Raw genomic sequence first — 17,448 nt, 5'->3', positions numbered from 1 at the left:
CTTTTCATAGGCCAAACCATAGATACCATACAAAGATGCAGCCACCACTTTGGGAAACTCAGAGAAATCTGATCATCAGCCCTATGTTGAATTATAGGAGATTATACACAGTAAGCAGAGCAGAGCAAGATAATTACAAAATATACTAATTCCTAACAGGTAACCTGGCCCAGAAGGTAAATTTACCTTGACTCAACATTTGTATTAATGACTCTGAGTGATGATAGAAGTAGTAAAATAATCAAGAATCTCTATATAGGAAAGCTACAAAACATGTTAGTAGACAGTTGGTTCTCATTGTAAAAAGAAGTGAATGTGGCTTTAAATCAATAAAGGAAGTACAAATCTAGTCACTTTAGCCTAGGGCCAAAGCAAGAAGACAGAGTTCCAAGAATGGGCATATAGTGCTTGTTAGAATTCTGTGAAGTTTAGTTTTAAAGCCCCCCACCCCCCCTCTTTGTAGACTATATTCAAAGAGATTCTGGGTTTGAGCCTAATGATTTCCATATGTTAAACACACCTCATTGCTATAGGCACTGGTCAGATTAGTTTCTTATGAAAAAGGAGACTAGAGATTGATTCTTCTATGTAAAATTATTCCATCCCATTAGTGCTGGAGACCTGAAGTCATTAGCAAACAACGTGGGGCTAGTTACACAAGCCTGCTGATAGGGAAAGCTGCCTTCCAGCTGTTCCCTGCAAGCCTCTGTAAATAAAGAGCCATTGCCTGGGCAAACACTGTCCAGCCTCTTAAAGACGCATATTTCATTCAAGAAAACATTTTAAAGTGGCTCATGATCTTAATCTCATTTATTGTACTGCAAAATTCAATCAGGTTAATATTTTGCTCCAGTACATCTCAGCAACATCCAAATAAGATCATGTCTTTTAAAAGCATACAAGGCTGACACTCCCTCGGGCTACATCTTTGCTTGGTTATCTTCATTTCTTGCTCAAGAAAGGCAACATTCAACTGAACCCCAAACAATTCAGTGAGAAACAGAATCAAATGCTCATTAAACATGTGGAACTGTGTAGAAAATAATGTTAAGAAAAAAGCAGAACACTAAACTGTGTATATATATTATGGTCACAGCTACAATATATTATCTATATATATAAAAGGCTAATATGCTAAGTGTCCGACCATCCGACTGGTTTCTATGATGTGCACTGACCACCAGGGGGCAGACACTCAACGCAGGAGCTGCCATGATGTGCACTGGTCATTTACAGAGAAATGGCACCACAGACCTGGTACCCAAAAAGCAACACTCAGCTTCCCCCAAGTGGGACACAGGCCCTGCCACCCCAGAGCGACACCTCACCAAATCGCAGCCAACGCTGCCGGGACCCCATAGTGCAAAATGTGGCCCAGAGCTCAGCCCAGCTGGGAAACGGTCGCTGTGGGCACTGGATAATGACGCCACGAAGCACAACTGGCTTCCTCTCCCGAGCGACTAGCCTCCTTTGGAGTTTCTTCAGCCCAGAAACATGACTTGCTTTATAGCCAGGTGAAAACATTTTATACTTTAACCAAATGTCTGTGAAGCATTTTCACGTTCCTCATCTCATTTGATCCTCACAGAAGTCCTGGAGTAGGTAGATAGGAGACTCGATGGAATCCTATTTTCTCTTCATTAGCTGAAAAATGGAGATTTAGAAAACTTAGAAACTTGATCCGGCTGAAAAGAGGTAAGAAATGGTGGACCTTGAAAATGACTTCAGGTTTTGTCACTGCACAGAATATAGTCAAACACTGCTGCAGTTAAATATTTTTCCCTTTGTTCTCCCTGCATGATCTACAATAATAATCTGTTTCATGTTGATGTTTACTGCTGTGTTGCTGACAATTACCTGAAAGAAAAGTTGGGGTGCTTCACTGGCCTGGGAAAAGTTTAGCTAAATCAGAAAGCAGGTCTAATTAAGCAAGTTTATCTATCTATCTATCTATCTATCTATCTATCTATCTATCTATCTATCATCTATCTATATAAAGCTCTCGCTGGCACCAATCACACATGTGTTTCTAACTGTCATTGTTGATCGTGAGTTTGGTTGACACTTCTATTATAGAGAAAGGGTGAATAGCGATATTAAAATATTTCTTCTAATTAATTTCCATTCAATGTGCATGAATTCGTGCACCGGGCCACTAGTAATATATAACTATGGATAAGGATGGAAAGGAATATGAAAAATGAAGTTGTTTTCTCACACACATCTATAACTTTATGTTTAGTCTTTCTAAATTTCATTTACTTCTCCTGTGGTTACCTTAATTTACTTACTTCTAGTGTAGTTTGTTTGCTTTCTTTTTTTATCTTCGCCCAAGGACATTTTTCCTATTGCTTTCTAGAGAGAGTGACAGGAGGGACAGAGGACAGTGAGAAAGAAGCATCACATGAGAGAGACACATTGATTGGTTGCCTCTCACAGGTGCGCTCCACTCCCTCCCTTACTGGGGCCAGGGAACTTGCCAGGGAACAAAGGCAGGCCCTTGATGGGGAATCAAACCCAGGACACTCCATAGGCCAGCACTCCAACCACTGAGCCAAACCGGCCAAGGCTATTTTAAATTGTTAGGATAAGATCTCACTTCATCAGACAAAAACTTATGAGCCAGTTACTCATGTAAAGGGCGGTGACCACCCTAGAGAGATGCCTGTATGTCTCTTCCTAAAAATTCCTTAAGGATAGCAATTCCACAATTTCCAAGTTTCTTTCCCCTGGAAGAAACTCTGCTTAACCTGCCAATGATAGTGGATTTTTTAAAAAATCTTCATTTTAAAAAAATTTTTACTTCAAACTAAAATAATCCTAATAATGAAAGTTAAAAGGATATTTGGGCAGCCCTAACCGGTTTGGCTCAGTGGATAGAGCGTCGGCCTGCGGACTGAAGGTACCGGGTTCGATTCCAGTCAAGGGCATGTACCTTGGTTGCGGGCACATCCCCATTAGGGGGTGTGTAGGAGGCAGCTGATCGATGTTTCCCTCTTGATGTTTCTAACTCTCTATCCCTCTCCTTCCCTCTCTGTAAAAAATCAATAAAATATATTTTTTAAAAAAGGATATTTGGGCAAATCATTAAAATGGAGTATTCATTCATACATATTTCTGAGAACATGGGTAAAGAGATGAGTTCTGGAGATGAACAAAACATAGGTATTGCCCTCGGGAAGATACTCTAGTCGGGCCAAGGGCACAGAGAGCTGCAAACTAAGGTAAAATGCCATAAGTGATCAAGTCAACATAAAAACAGGGAGACCAGAGGAGCTATTCAAATTCTTAAGAGGAAGAGATTACTTCTGGTCATTTTGTTCCTGGTAAAGAAGAGTGTCAAGAAAGGTTGCATGGCGGAGACACATCTGAACTGGATCCCGAAGGAAAGAGAAATGATGGGCAGGGGAGGGGGCTTTACCCAGCAAGGAAAAAAATCAGAGACAAGTGGGCTGTGTTCTAGAACAATGCACAGTGTCGGAATGAGAACCAGAGGAAATATGCGGAAGAGTAATGGGATCAGGCCTTGCCTTGACCTCACAGAAAAGGGTGGGGCAAGTGAGCAAATATTATTCTTTGGGGCCTGGGCAAGGAGCCTTGCATTTGCTGTTGTATTTAGTCCTGAAAACTTGTTTTACAAGTGAGAAGTCAGAGTCTCTTAAAAGCATGCCACTCACCTACACATCCCCAAGGTAGTACTGTGCCTGGTGCTCAACAGGTCTGCAAAGAATTGTCTGAATGCATGGGTGACAAACCAGCAGGCCATGCTCTGCTGCCCCACCATGTTGCTTTGTTGGACTTGTGTTTGATAGATATTGGGAGCCACTGACAACTGAGCAGCTGTGGGTTAAGAAGAGTACAGTAGCCCTGGCCGGGTAGCTCAGTTGGTTAGCGCAGTTGTCGGCAAACTGCAGCTCGTGAGCCACAGGCGGCTCTTTGGCCCCTTGAGTGTGGGTCTTCCACAAAATACCACGTGCAGGCACACATGTACAGTGTGATTGAAACTTCGTGGCCCATGCGCAGAAGTCAGTATTTTGTGGAAGAGCCACACTCAAGGGGCCAAAGAGCCGCCTATGGCTCGTGAGCCACAGTTTGCCAACCACTGGGTTAGAGCATCACCCCAATACCAAGGTTGCAGGTTTGATCCCCGGTCAGGGAACATACAAGAATCAACCAATGAATGCATAAATAAGTGGAACAACAAATTGGTGTTTCTCTCTCTCTCTCTCTCTCTCTCTCTCTCTCTCTCTCAAATCAATCAATAAAATTTTTTTTAAAAGAAGTATAGTAAAGGCTGGGAGATGGAATGGGGGAGTTACCTAATGTTTATAGACAACATCTTGCTTTGCTTAGCATGCTTTGTTCATACAGATTTTTCTAAGGAAGTATTCGAATGCCTCAAAAACCCAACTGAAATGTAAATTTTCTCCTTTACCAAATGTATTTTGATTTTGAAATTTAACCACTATAGAAGGTATAAAATGAAAAGTTAAATTTCTTTTCCCCTCTTCCAACCAATAATTCCATTATTAATAGTATAATGTTCATACTTCTAAAAAATGCTTATGCACTCATAAGTATATAATATGCCTATTTTTAAACATAATGAGATCATTATTTTGCTTTTTTATTTAATCTCTCTTGGAGATCTTTCCATATCAGTGCACAGAGAGCCACCTTGGTCTAAAGCTGCATAATGTTTCACCTCCAGGAAGTACCATAATGTCTTTAAGGTGCCCATGACTATTTAAGTTGTCTTAGAGTTTTTGTTTTGTTCATTCTTAAGAACATCACTGTAATGAACTCTTTTTATCCCAAATTGAATTCACTTGTGGTCATTTGTATCCACCTCTTAGACTCTAAGACTTAGAGAGTCACAGATGGGCTCTCTTGTGTAATAAGAGAGCAAATTTCCTCATGTTACTATAGTTAACAACACTTATCTTAGCAATGAAGGGGAACACAAAGATAATCTAAAAATAATTTACTCATGGAGTTTTATCTCCTGTTATAGCCCTGGGGCCTCCTGGAAAGACTCAGGGCCTGAGTTCTGGCTTCCCACCCTGAGCTGCTGGTGCAGAATTCCCTGTCCCACCGCAGCAGACAGCATGCCTTCCGAGGGCCGCAGGCATTCCTGTGCTTGCTGTCAGTGACTTGGCCTCCCCTAGTTTCCATGCTCAAAATGACAATGAAACGTGCAGGTGATAACAGTCAGCAAGGCAGAATTTCAGAGGTGGGAGAGATGAGAGATCTAGCCTACACCTTACATTTCTTAGATTTGGAAATTCTGACCTAGAGAGTTGAATATCTCAGGGAGATCACACAGCCAGCCACCGCAGTCCACCTTTCCCAGGCCTGCCAGAGCTTTTCCAGTTCCATTTAACCAAATAACATCATCATCCTTTGCTTAATTACTTCAAAGAGACCGTGTAAGCAAAATTTGTCTCTAATATTCCACTGAGTAGAAATAATGATGCTTAAAAAATAAAAATAAAAAGACCATCTGAGGACATATGTAGAGACAGACAGCATAGACAGTAAGAAATTCAAAAACCTTATTTTAAATATTGTTAACTTCTTTCTACATGAAATTCACTACTAGAGTGTCTAACAAATTTCTAAACTGACACATGTAAGTTCACCTCCCGCTTACGTTCTTGTTGAGGCGTTAGCTACTACTGCTGACCTATTATCAGCAAGACTTGCAGCTGTCCAGTTGTCTGCAGCCCTGACAGGGGGATTTCCAATCCTGGAACTGTCTCTTTGAGCCACATTTGCATGACCCTCCTCCCCCTCCCACTCATGCTACAGAGTCCAAATCAGGGATCTTGAATAGGTCCTGAGAGAAGTCTGTTTAAGATCTAAACATCATAGAGTAGCCAGCTCCACCCTGGAGCCCTGCTCAGTTACTGATGTAGAAAAACCCCTGCAAGCTGGCTTGGTGAAGTCTGCATTTCTGCATGAGGAAGTAAGTATGCAGCAATATGGTCAAGAATCAATGGATGTGACTATCAGCTATGCTGTTGACCTTGAGTAAGGACTTAAACTCTCATGGTCTGTTTCTTCGTCTTTGAAATGGGGATAATAATGATTGAACCTAGGGCTTGGCAATGTATATAAACACCTTAGTACAATACCTGGCATATAGTAAGTGCTCAATAAATGTTGAGCCTCACCATGGCTCACAGAGGGGCCAATGAGAAGCAAAAGGCAAAAGGCAGCTGGAATAAGGAAAAGAAGGCAAAATCTTTAGCATGATCTCTGTTGAGTTAATAAAAGCAGAATAGAAAATGGTTATATTTTTACACAAGTCCATACTTTCTGTGGAGATTCCTAGGAACAAAGAGTCTGTTTTAACTGAAATGTGAAATGCTCGATCTGGGGAAAATGCACCAGGGTGGGTCAGGCTGATGATTGGCCTCCCCTGGGCCCAGCCACAGGGGCGGAGAGCCTGACTCCACTGCCTCACCTCAGGGGCGTGACAAGAACAGACCAGTGGGTCAGCATCAGGTCAGGGTGGCTTTTCCCTATCACCAACTCTGTTACCTGTGAGATTTCCCTGTGTGGTCAAGGCTACTTCTTCACACCTGAAATAGAGATCACCTCAGCACTCAATCTGTTGGGGAAGAGCCACTATCCCGTTACCTCTGGATTATTCTCACCATTGCTTTTGTATGGTGAATGTGTTTTAAAATTATGTCTCATGACGTTGTTTTTGTTTTTTCTTTTCTATTTTTCTGCTAATTGCATGGCACTGAGATAGTCAAGAGGACGGGAACAGAGTGTCTACATGGCCCACAGACCAGGACTGAACAAGGAGAACGAGGGCAGGACACCGCTGGACTAGCACGGGCCAGGCATAAGGCCGGGCAGCCCAAGGTCTTGCCCATGTAATGGATGTGCTGAGAAATGTGAGTTTGTGTCAGACCTTGTTACAAACCCACTGCCTATAGGAGGCAATGCAACGGTGAGCAGCAGAGGCTTGGGCCAGACCGGCAGGTAGGCACCGCTAGCCGGCGTTTAAAAGTTAAAAATGAAGCACAGTGTGTATGCTAAACAAAATGCATCAGGTATCACATCTGGGCCTAGGGCTCCCACCCTGATGTCCGGCCATGGGTCCTGGCACACATGAAGTGAGAGGTGAAAAGGTCAGCCAAGAAAGGAAAGAGCGGGTGGTGCCCCAGCCCCCCTCCGCCTCCCCCAGAGAGGCCTGGGCCTTAAAACCCACAATGAGCGGTCATTGTTCCCACAAGCCCTACCTAAAACCCACCACAGGGAGGGCAGCGGGTATGGAGGTCACGGTGGCATTCAGTGTAGAGCCAGACACTCTGTGAGCCAGGGGTTCCCATGTGCTGGTCCTGGAAACCCAGTAACGTGAGAACATGGTCTGAGTCTGACACTGTGAACACAGGAACAACCCGAGACAATGGGTGCAGCGCCACACCCCTTCTGCTCAGGGGAGAGACTGCCTCAGTGGGCACAGCTGTGTCAGAGGCAAAGTCACCTGATTGGGGGGAAAGAGTCAACGGGGCTGGATGGTTCCCGACAGGCTAAAAGGGGAAGGACAAAACCCACATCCTTTCACATCATTTATTTCATAAACAAGCATATTTTTAGTGCTAATGCTGTACATTGTACAAGGTACAGCTGAGGCTACAGAGATGAAAAGCTATAGGTACTGAGAGTCAACGTCTTATTCTGAGTTCACAGGAGCAAGAGCTTATTTGGCACTGTGGTTGGCCAAGCCATAACCTTGGATTTGGTAACATACTAGCTCACGAATCACTGTATGGACTGCTAGATAGATAGCAGATGGAAGGAAGCAGACATATAATTAGGATCTCAAAATGCTTAGAAGAGTAGGTCATACAGAGGGAAAGAAAATCAGATTACCATCATCAGATTTTTTGAAAATATTGTGTCAGAAGAAAATAGAGTAACATATTTAAGACCCTCAAGGAAAGAAAATGTGTGCCAAGGATGTTATATCTAACAAAATTCACCTCTAATAAAGGCTCACCAAGTGTTATCAAAAAAATGGGGGAATATTGTTCCCATGAGCCCCACCTAGAAATCTGCAGAAAGAGCTTCAATCAACCTAGAGACATATGAAAACATGCTCAAAGTCACTAATCACCCAAGAGATGCAAATCAAAACAACAATGAGGCACCATCTCACACCTGTCAGAATGGCTATCATCAACAAATCAACAAATGACAAGTGCTGGAGAGGATGCGGAGAAAAAAGGAACCCTCGTGCGCTGCTGGTGGGTGGTAAGGCAGACTGGTGCAGCCACTGTGGAAGACAATATGGAGTTTCCTCAAAAAGTTAAAAATGGAACTCCCATTGACCCAGTGATCCCACTTCTAGGAATATATCCCAAGAAACTAGAAACACCAATAAAAAAGGACATACCCACCCCTATGTTCATAGCAGCACAATTTACCATAGCTAAGATTTGGAAACAGCCTAAATGCCCATCAGCAGTTGAGTGGATTAAAATCCTGTGGTACATCTACACAATGGAATACTATGCTGCTATAAAAAAGAAGGAACTTTTACCATTTGCAACAGCATGGATGGAACTAGAGAGCATTATACTAAGCGAAATAAGCCAGTCAGAGAAAGATAAATATCACATGATCTCATTCATATGTGGGATATAATGATCAACATAAACTGATGAACAAAAATAGATCCAGAGACAAATGGCAGGGGAGATGGGGGGGGGGGAGCGGTATTAGAGACCAACCAAAGGACTTGTTGTATGCATGCATATTAACATAACCAATGGACACAGACACTGGGGTGGTGGGGGCTTGCCCTCAGGGGTGGAAATGACTGGGGGGGAGGTCAGTCAGGGAAAAAGGAGACATAGTAAAACTTTAGACAATAAGAAAAAAAGAAAGCTTCCATCAAAATGTCTCAAGACACTAATATGAGAACTGATGAGCAGCACATATAGTTTCCTATAGAAATAAAGAGGCTGCTGTGTACATACACAGGAAAATTCACCCCACATGCATCCTGGGCGCCATGTGACTGGTGACTTGTTGAAGGTTACCAGGTGAGTGCACCCTCCCATGGTTCACCTTCCTACGACTGACAATAACAAAATGTGAAAAATAAAACTGGGGCACGAACTACGAAGAAGACCCTGACTGCTGGAGAGGTAACAGCCTTTGGGAGTTCGCAGAAAATGAAGGAGTTTGTAGCATTTTATTGAGGGTCAAACTCCGCAGCAGTTCAGAGCACAGGTCTGGGAGGTGAGACACCCGAGCTGCCGGGTGTGCACCCCAGCTCGGCCAGGCACCTGCGGCAGGTTATTAACCTCCCCAAACCACAATCCCTCATCTGTAAACTCGGATTAACAATAATACCTTTCGCATAGATCCCTTGAGATGAAATGAGACAATGTGTATAAAGCACTTGCCCATTTTAAGTGCTCAATAAATGTTTGTCATGATGACTGTCATTGGGGTTGTGAGTATTTCCAGAAACATAAAGAGCACTCTATTTGATGGACATCTTCCGGGTATGAAGGCAGGATGAAGACATCCACAGGAAGTTGTGCTATTTTTATAAACCCAGATCCTGGACATTAGAAAGTCACTGCTCATTGTAATTAAGTATATGTACTATTCAACACCTTTCACATCTTTGTTCTGTTTTTCTACCAACTACTCATCATGGGTAGGCAGTTTTCATTCCAATAAAGCCTGGGGTTATTATATCAGTAATAATAATGGTCTTCGATAGACAGCTTCCAGGGCACAGGAGCTGGGTCTAGTGTAGATGGTATTGGTCTGCCCAATAACCATGCCCCTCTCCCTTCTTCCTATTGGCACCCCCCTCCTGTGGAGGCCCCCTCAACACCCCTGTCCACTTGCACAGCTTCCCTGGCAGCTGTGACTCAGCTCCTGCCAATGAGGCCTGAGGGAGCTTCAGGAAAGATTCTGTCCCGATGAACAGATTTATTGCTGCCTTCTCTGTGCGCCACCCGACACACCCCTGCCCTACATACACATACACACACACACACACACACACACACACATACACACGCCCCCCCCCCACACACACACACACGTCCACACACACTTCCTGTGTTCGCATGAGGTTGGGGAGTGTAAGATATCCATTGCTGAGGAAACCATTTTCTGCCCACGAGGTGGCTAGTCTGTAAGAAAAAGCTGACATGCTAAGGATGGGAGAAGAGAAGGACAAAAAGACCTGGCCCCTGATGACAGTGTCTGAGTCACCGATTCAACTTTGGATCAGACCAACCCCGACTAACCTTCATGGAAGATAATTTAATGCCTTTACTATTCAAACCACTTTAATATTTCTCAGGATGGGTACACAGGTGTTCGTTTCAATCTTTCAACTTGAAAGCTATAGTTTGTATTTTCAAGAGATTTGTTCTTTCCACCTGGGGTTGGGGGGGTCGGCGGGGGGGAGAACCCTATAGGTATCTGCTCCTGAATAATCTTCTCTGTACAAGAGATTGACACTAGTCTCCCAGGCTGGGGGTTTCAATTCCCTGCGCATCAGTCACCGGGGACCTTGTAGAAATACCGATCCCCAGGCCCATCCTTTGGGATGCTGCAGGAGGCAGGACCTGGGAACCTGCACCTTTGGTACCAAGCTTCCCAGTTGATTCTGTCATGCAGTCAAGTTGGGAGCTATGGCCCCAGAGGAGCCCTAAGATACAGCAGCATATTGGGCAAGTTCAAAGTTTCATTTGTCGTATCACCTCTTGGCTGTCCAGATAAAAACGTCCTCAAACTGCCCCTCAGGGGCACACGGGGCAGGGACTGCTGCTTCCTTGGGAGGCGCCCCGTTGACACGTGGTCTCTCGCCCTGGCAAGTCATAGTAGCCGTTCCCTCAGGCACTGCCATTCCAGGCCATAAAAGCAAAGGCACGAAATGGCTCAGTGTGTGCAGCCCAGAGGCCAGCACTGCATGCTGCGGGAGGTCTGAGCTCACTCACCTCTCCCAGTTCACTCCAGGGGCCTGGGGACTGTGTCTACACTGGGGCAGGAGCAAGTCCACTGCGAAGTCAAGACCGCTTTGCCCTTCTAGGGCAGTGAGAGTATTTAAGCAAACACCAGCCCTTTCCCAGAAAGCAACCTCTTTTTAAAGGGGAAGAAGGAAAAGTAAGAGTTGCTTCCTGACCAGAGCTGTGTGATCAGGTACTGGACTCACTTCTGAAAGGTCTGCGTCATCAAAGTTTGTTTCGAACTTTGCCATCTGTTGCCCATGCTGTGCCTGCAGTTCTCGGAAGACCACCGTGGCACTTTGCGGAATTCGGGGATAGGTAGGTTTCCACAAGCACACGCCACAAACTCCGCCTCTGCCACTTTGGTTGACAGTCATATAAGAAACTTGTTTTTTAAAATAAATAAAATAATAGCCGGGAGTGGAGAAGGCCTGCACTAAATAAATCTGGTTTGAAGGAATAAGAGCTAGGCATAGAGAAGGTATTGGCCCAGCGGGTTATTTCTTACTTTTTGGCTCCTTGCAAACATTCATGTGTAACCATGTGCCCTTCGGAGTGGCGTGTCCCCAGAAAAACTTGCCCCAATGGGTAACCGTAGGTGCCTCCCTGCCCTCTGCCTCCCAGAACTCTCACAACCCCCCTCCCCCTCCCCCCAAAGATGTGCTGGCCCAAGCGCCTTTGCAACACCCAGGGTGGCTGAGACAAGTCTTCCTGTCTTGGATAACCTGGTTTCACCCATTACCTGTTTTAAACAAGGACCTCCAGTGGTGAAAGGCCAACCCGCTGCTCACAACGGAACTGCAATGGGTCTTTTACAAGCTTTCTCAGCCACAGGGAGGCTTACTGGATGCCAAGCTCTCCTTCAGGCCCAGACACCTACAGCCCAGGTGCCCTGCTCTGGCTCACTTCTCTTCAGCAGCAGCAGCAGCAAGATTTCCCTCTATAATCACTTGAGTGCAGCTGGGAATCACTGAAACTGTGCTACATTCACCCAGCTGTTCATGGCTCAGCCACCACTGCCTGTGCTACATTCTTCGGGCTCCTCTGGCACCCTTAGATGGAAAAAAGGAAGTTCGTGCTAAGAGCACATAAAACGCAAGATCCCACTCTCCCACTCCACCTCTCTGCGCCACCAGGGCTGCTTACAAACACCATCCTCTTGAAAGGAGAGCGATTTGGCCAATCCGACAAAGCCTACCCTTGGCTGGGCGCCTTCTGCACACCGGACAGCAGGAGAGGAACATGCTGGTTGAACCCTCACAACCATCCTCTGATGTAAATACTCTCCCGATTTCCAGGGGAAGCACGCTCAGAGAACTCAGTAGATTGTCCGAAGTCACACAGCCAGTGGTGGCTGAGCCATGAACAGCTGACTGCAGCAGACTCATGTGAACCAACCACTATTTGACTAACCTAAAAGTCATCTTCATTCCCAATGTTCAAGGAAACCACTACAAGTGGAATTTTGGATTTAATTCCATTGTCTGTAAGCAACTAAACCCTCAGCATGGGGCGCTCCCGTGGAGGCCCATTCCTGTGACCTCTCACCCTTTTTCCTTCTTCGTGGGGCAGAGTGCTGTATGCCTAGCCCTCAGGCACCTGGAGAGAGAGTCATGTCGGTCTGTGATCCCTCTGTTCTACATTGAAAAGCACAACCCTAGCAAACAAACTTGATAGCGCCCATCTAGCTTTGCAGCTGGTTCTGAACCACAAATACTTGCTTTTAGAGAAAAAGCAACCGCTCTCCAAAAGGATGGGTGGGTGTTATCTGATTGTTGTGGAGCCTGTGACATTTTCACACACGTTTCTCAGGTAACTTTTATGCTTCACATAAAAAAAAAAACAAGAAAACAAAATCCTATGGAATTCGGTGTATTGCTGTTAGACACTGGTTATTTGAAACAGACATCAGAAGAAACATGCTGGCCCTGGCTGGGTAGCTCAGTTGGTTAAAGCATCGTCCAGATAAGCCAAGGTTGTGGGTTCGATTCCTGGTCAGGGCACAACAAGAATCAGCCAATGAATGCATAACTAAATGGAACAACAAATCAATGTTTCTCTCTCTTTCTCTCTCTCTCTCTCCCCCTCTCCCTCTACCTCTCCCTCTCCCTCTTTATAAGCAATCAATAAAAACACGTTAGAAAGAAGAAATGTGCTCACTTCAGTCTCTTATGATTGTGAAATAAAATCTTTTAAAATTGGTTCTTCTACTGTCCTAAGGAAGCAAGCACCTTTACTTCCTGCCATGAAACACAGAAGAATTCTGAACCCATTTTTGCCATTATCAGTTTACTTGCAGGGACCCGTTCTTACAAACAAACATCTTTCTGCAAGTCACCATTTTTCTGGGATCCCATGCCTTCCTGTGGTCATGAGCGGGTTGTGCAGTACCACACACATGTAGTCCAATAAATGCCTGCTGCATGAATGGACGGTGCTCACCTCCTGCAAACTAGACGGAGGGGCACACCTCCCAACTTGTAAATGGCAAACGTTATGGTCTGAGACTCACAGGCCAGGTGGTTTCTAAAGTGCCTCTCGCCTCTCACACTCCAGAATTATCTGCCCTCTACTTGTAGCTCATTTCCTCTTCTTACCACCAAGATGTAGACTGCAAACTAGCCTCCACTGGATACTGTTTGACCTCATTTACATTTTGCAACAAGGTTCACTGATTTTTTTTTTTTTTAAACTCTGAATGAATCATTCATGTTCAGCTACTGAGAGGCACCACTGACAAAGGTCTAGAACCTGTGGTTAGCTCAGACCCTAGGGCCAAAGTCATAAAAAACAGAGAAGGGGACATAAAGGTTGGGGTGTAAACCTCTCCTTTTCAGTGCTTGTTGAGTTCGTAGTGTGCGTTTGGTATTAAATGCAGGATGTGGGCAGTGTGAGGAGGGGTGAGGCGATAAAAGTTAATCTGGCGCCACACAGTGCCTTCCCTTAACTTCTGTCAGAGCTGATTCTCTGTAAATGCCAAAACGGGGCAAACTGTCTACTTTTTATCCAGGTTGGCCCCTGTGCATAACCCCCTGGCACTAGGGTTGCCTTAAGGTTCCTTTTCCCTCTGAGAGAAACAGGGGCCCCTTATTGTTATCACTGACCTTCCCCAGCCTCCCGGGGTTACCCGGGCTCAATCCCTTCGATCTGTACCTGACAAGAATGGAGGGAGCGGGGAGATGACCCATCCTGCAGCGTGTGGAGGCAAAGCTCAGTTCTGATGGAGTACACATGACATGGCCAGAAGGAGACAAGTCACTCCAGGGGCTGTCCCAGGCAGAACAGGGGAAAGGGGATTAATGACCTGGGAGGCCTCCACCGTGCCCAGCGCTGTGGCAGACTCAGCTTCAAGGATCAGTGACTTGAAGTTCCCCAAGGCATAAACGACCTAGAAATCTGCTCCTCCCCCCACATGGCATTTCCCAAAGAGGACTGTTTGGATGCAATCATTTTCCTCCACAAACCCTTTCCTCCAATTTCAAAAGAATGAAGAATTACAGAGAACAGGCCTCGTAAAATACTCTGTTCCTGCCCCGGCAGTGTGGGTGTTCTCTCCCAGTTTCTGCCAATCTGTTGGGATCCCAGCACAGCCTGTTCTCACCACACCTCACTACACAAATGAAGAGTATATCTAGCAAGACAGGCAGAAACAAAAAATGAGGAGACAACAAAGATGAGATTTTCCAGCTCGCACCATCCCTTTTCTAATTTAAACACTGGAACATCAATTAGCACAAGAGAAGTCTCCCTGAAAGAAAAAAAATGTAAAAGCCCATTTGTGGAGGATCACTACTTTTAGGGGGAAATCTTCTTACATTAACAATTTATTAATGATTCTTAAATTATCACATAATCTAGATGAACATAATGGCTTATACTGCAAAAGCTTAATACAAAACTTCCAATATCTAAGATATTCTTATTTTACAGGGAGGTAAGTGGTAATCCACTTGCCTAAATTTTACTTATTTGAATTACAGGTGGGGGAGGCAATTACCATGTGTGGACAGGAACAGGCATCCAGAAAATCTATAAAAAAGGTAACTGTGTTACCAGCTACAGTATTAACAACAGCTTGCTGTTGCTGACTTAACTTCCCATGACAGATCTAATTAGAAGGTGGCAATAAATGTTTCCAGGTGTTTAATTAAGTGTGATAATTATTTCTTTCCTTAAAGAGATGGAGTCATATGTTTACATTTCAAAGCATAATGTTTCCTTACTTAAACTCTGTGGAAACACTTTTGGGTAACACAGGATTCAAACCAGGATAAAAATATCTGGTGCGATAAGCAGCACTTGAAGTGCTCTAACAACTCTAACTTCCATCTGCCAGCGCACAATGGCAACTAAAGGCTGTTCTGTTCTGGTTATTTTCTTTAGCCACAGAGTTTTTGTTATCCTCACACCACAATGAATAATTTCTACTCAACAGGTCATTTCAAGGAATTCTTATCAAGGAAGTGGGGGGTTTTATCAAGGAAGTGCGGAGATTTTCTGGGTATCTCCACTTTCACAGAAGGAACATAGTAACAATAAACTGAGAGCTAGAAGAATTCAGAGACTACTAGAATTGGATGGGACCTCAGCAACCAAGGAATCATTTCATAGACGGATTCAAAAACAGCATTGCTCTCAATTAAAGCTATTAACTGTTTTAAAATGCAGAAATATGCCCTACATTTGAGTTAATCTTGACCCCCCATAAAAATAATGTATGGAGGGATGGAATTATCAGTCTTAAGTAACCCAAGGACTTTGTTGTTTCAACACTGGGCACTCAACCACTGTCTCCTAGGCTCCCATGATTCCCTCTGAGGAAGGGCAGCTTTTTACACAGTCCTGTGTGTCAGCAAATCAGATGGCTTTAGAGATACGGTGTCACTGAGTCAATAAACACCCTTTAGGTGCCCAAATCTGGCTGGTCAGCCTGGTCTTTTAAGTGCCTGCCAACCGCCAGAGTCCCAGGGCGCTCATCAGGTGTTCCTGCTTCAGGTGCTGAGCGCTGGAGCGCCGCACGTGGGCGCGCACTCCGCTTCTTCAATGGAAGGCTCCACCGTCGGAGTTCACCGCAGGAGTCGAGTCCCCGCCAGTTTTACAATGCGGGGTTGGATTACAGACTGAGGCCAGCATCTCGGTCTGCAATCTGGGGCACCCTGATAACCCGGGCAGTCCCTTTCCACAGCGAGAGTTGCTACCAGGAGGGCGTGACACCTAGCGGGGGCTGCGTCTACAGAAGGAAGGAAGGAATTGCGAGTGGGGCTTGGGACAGGGGGTGGAAGTTCAGGGTCGGCCCGAGTCTGGAGGAGCTCCTACCCGAATCTCTCGGATTGTCGCTGCGACGCAGGACCTGGGTAAAACTCCGTCCGGGTGGTTTCCAGGCTGTGCGCGCCTGCACATACAGCTACACACACTCGCTCACCCGTACCCGCTCACACCCACTCACTCTCACTCCAGAAAACTCTGGGGGGGCGGAAAGCGCGCTCCCAGTAGCAGCCCGCAGCCCAGAGTCCGGGAAAGCCCCACGAGGGTGCGTGCGGGACCCGCGCGCCTGGGAACCACTTACTCGGAAGAGGGGGCGCGGCGGCGCAGGCGAGCTGACGGCGTGGACGGGGTTCCTAGTCGCTCCAACGCTCGCGGGCTTCCGCAGACTGATGAACCCAGCGCGCCAGAGCAGGCGGGAGAAAAGAAGTCCGGGCCGGGATGGAGCGGGCGGTGGGGGGGGTGGGGTGGAGTGGGGAGTGGGGAGTGGGGAGCGGACCAGCCCGGGGAGGCGGGCAGGGAGGAGGGGCTAGGAGTCCGGTAGGAGGGGAGGAGGGGCTTACAGTGGTTCTCAACCTGTGGGTCGCGACCCCCTTGGGGGTCGAATGACCCTTTCACAGGGGTCGCCTAAGACCATCCTGCATATTAGATATTTACATTATGATTCATAACAGTAGCAACATTACAGTTATGAAGTAGCAACGAAAATAATTTTATGGTTGGGTCACATGAGGAACTATATTTAAAGGGCCAGAAGGTTGAGAACCACTGGCTAGGTCACAGTGATGGCGAACCTATGACATGCGTGTCAGAGGTGACACGCGAACTCATTTTTTTGATTTTTCTTTGTTAAATGGCATTTAAATATATAAAATATCAAAAATATAAGTCTTTGTTTTCCTATGGTTGCAAATATCAAAAAATTTCTATATGTGACACAGCACCAGAGTTAAGTTAGGGTTTTTCAAAATGCTGACACGCCGAGCTCAAAAGATTCGCCATCACTGGTAGGAGGTTGGGAGGAGGGGGGAGGAGGCACTAGCTTCTGTTTCTTTCTTTAAAAAAATATATTTTTTAAAATTGAGTTCAGAGAAAATGGGGGAGAGAGAGAGAGAGAAAGAGAAAAAAAGAATCATTGATTGGCTGCCTCCTGCACAACCCACACTGGGGCTTGAGCCTGCAA

Source organism: Myotis nattereri, assembly GCF_964212035.1.
Source record: "Myotis nattereri genome assembly, chromosome: 4".
NCBI classification, from domain to species: Eukaryota; Metazoa; Chordata; class Mammalia; order Chiroptera; family Vespertilionidae; genus Myotis; species Myotis nattereri.
Note: the sequence above shows the minus strand (reverse complement) of the source record.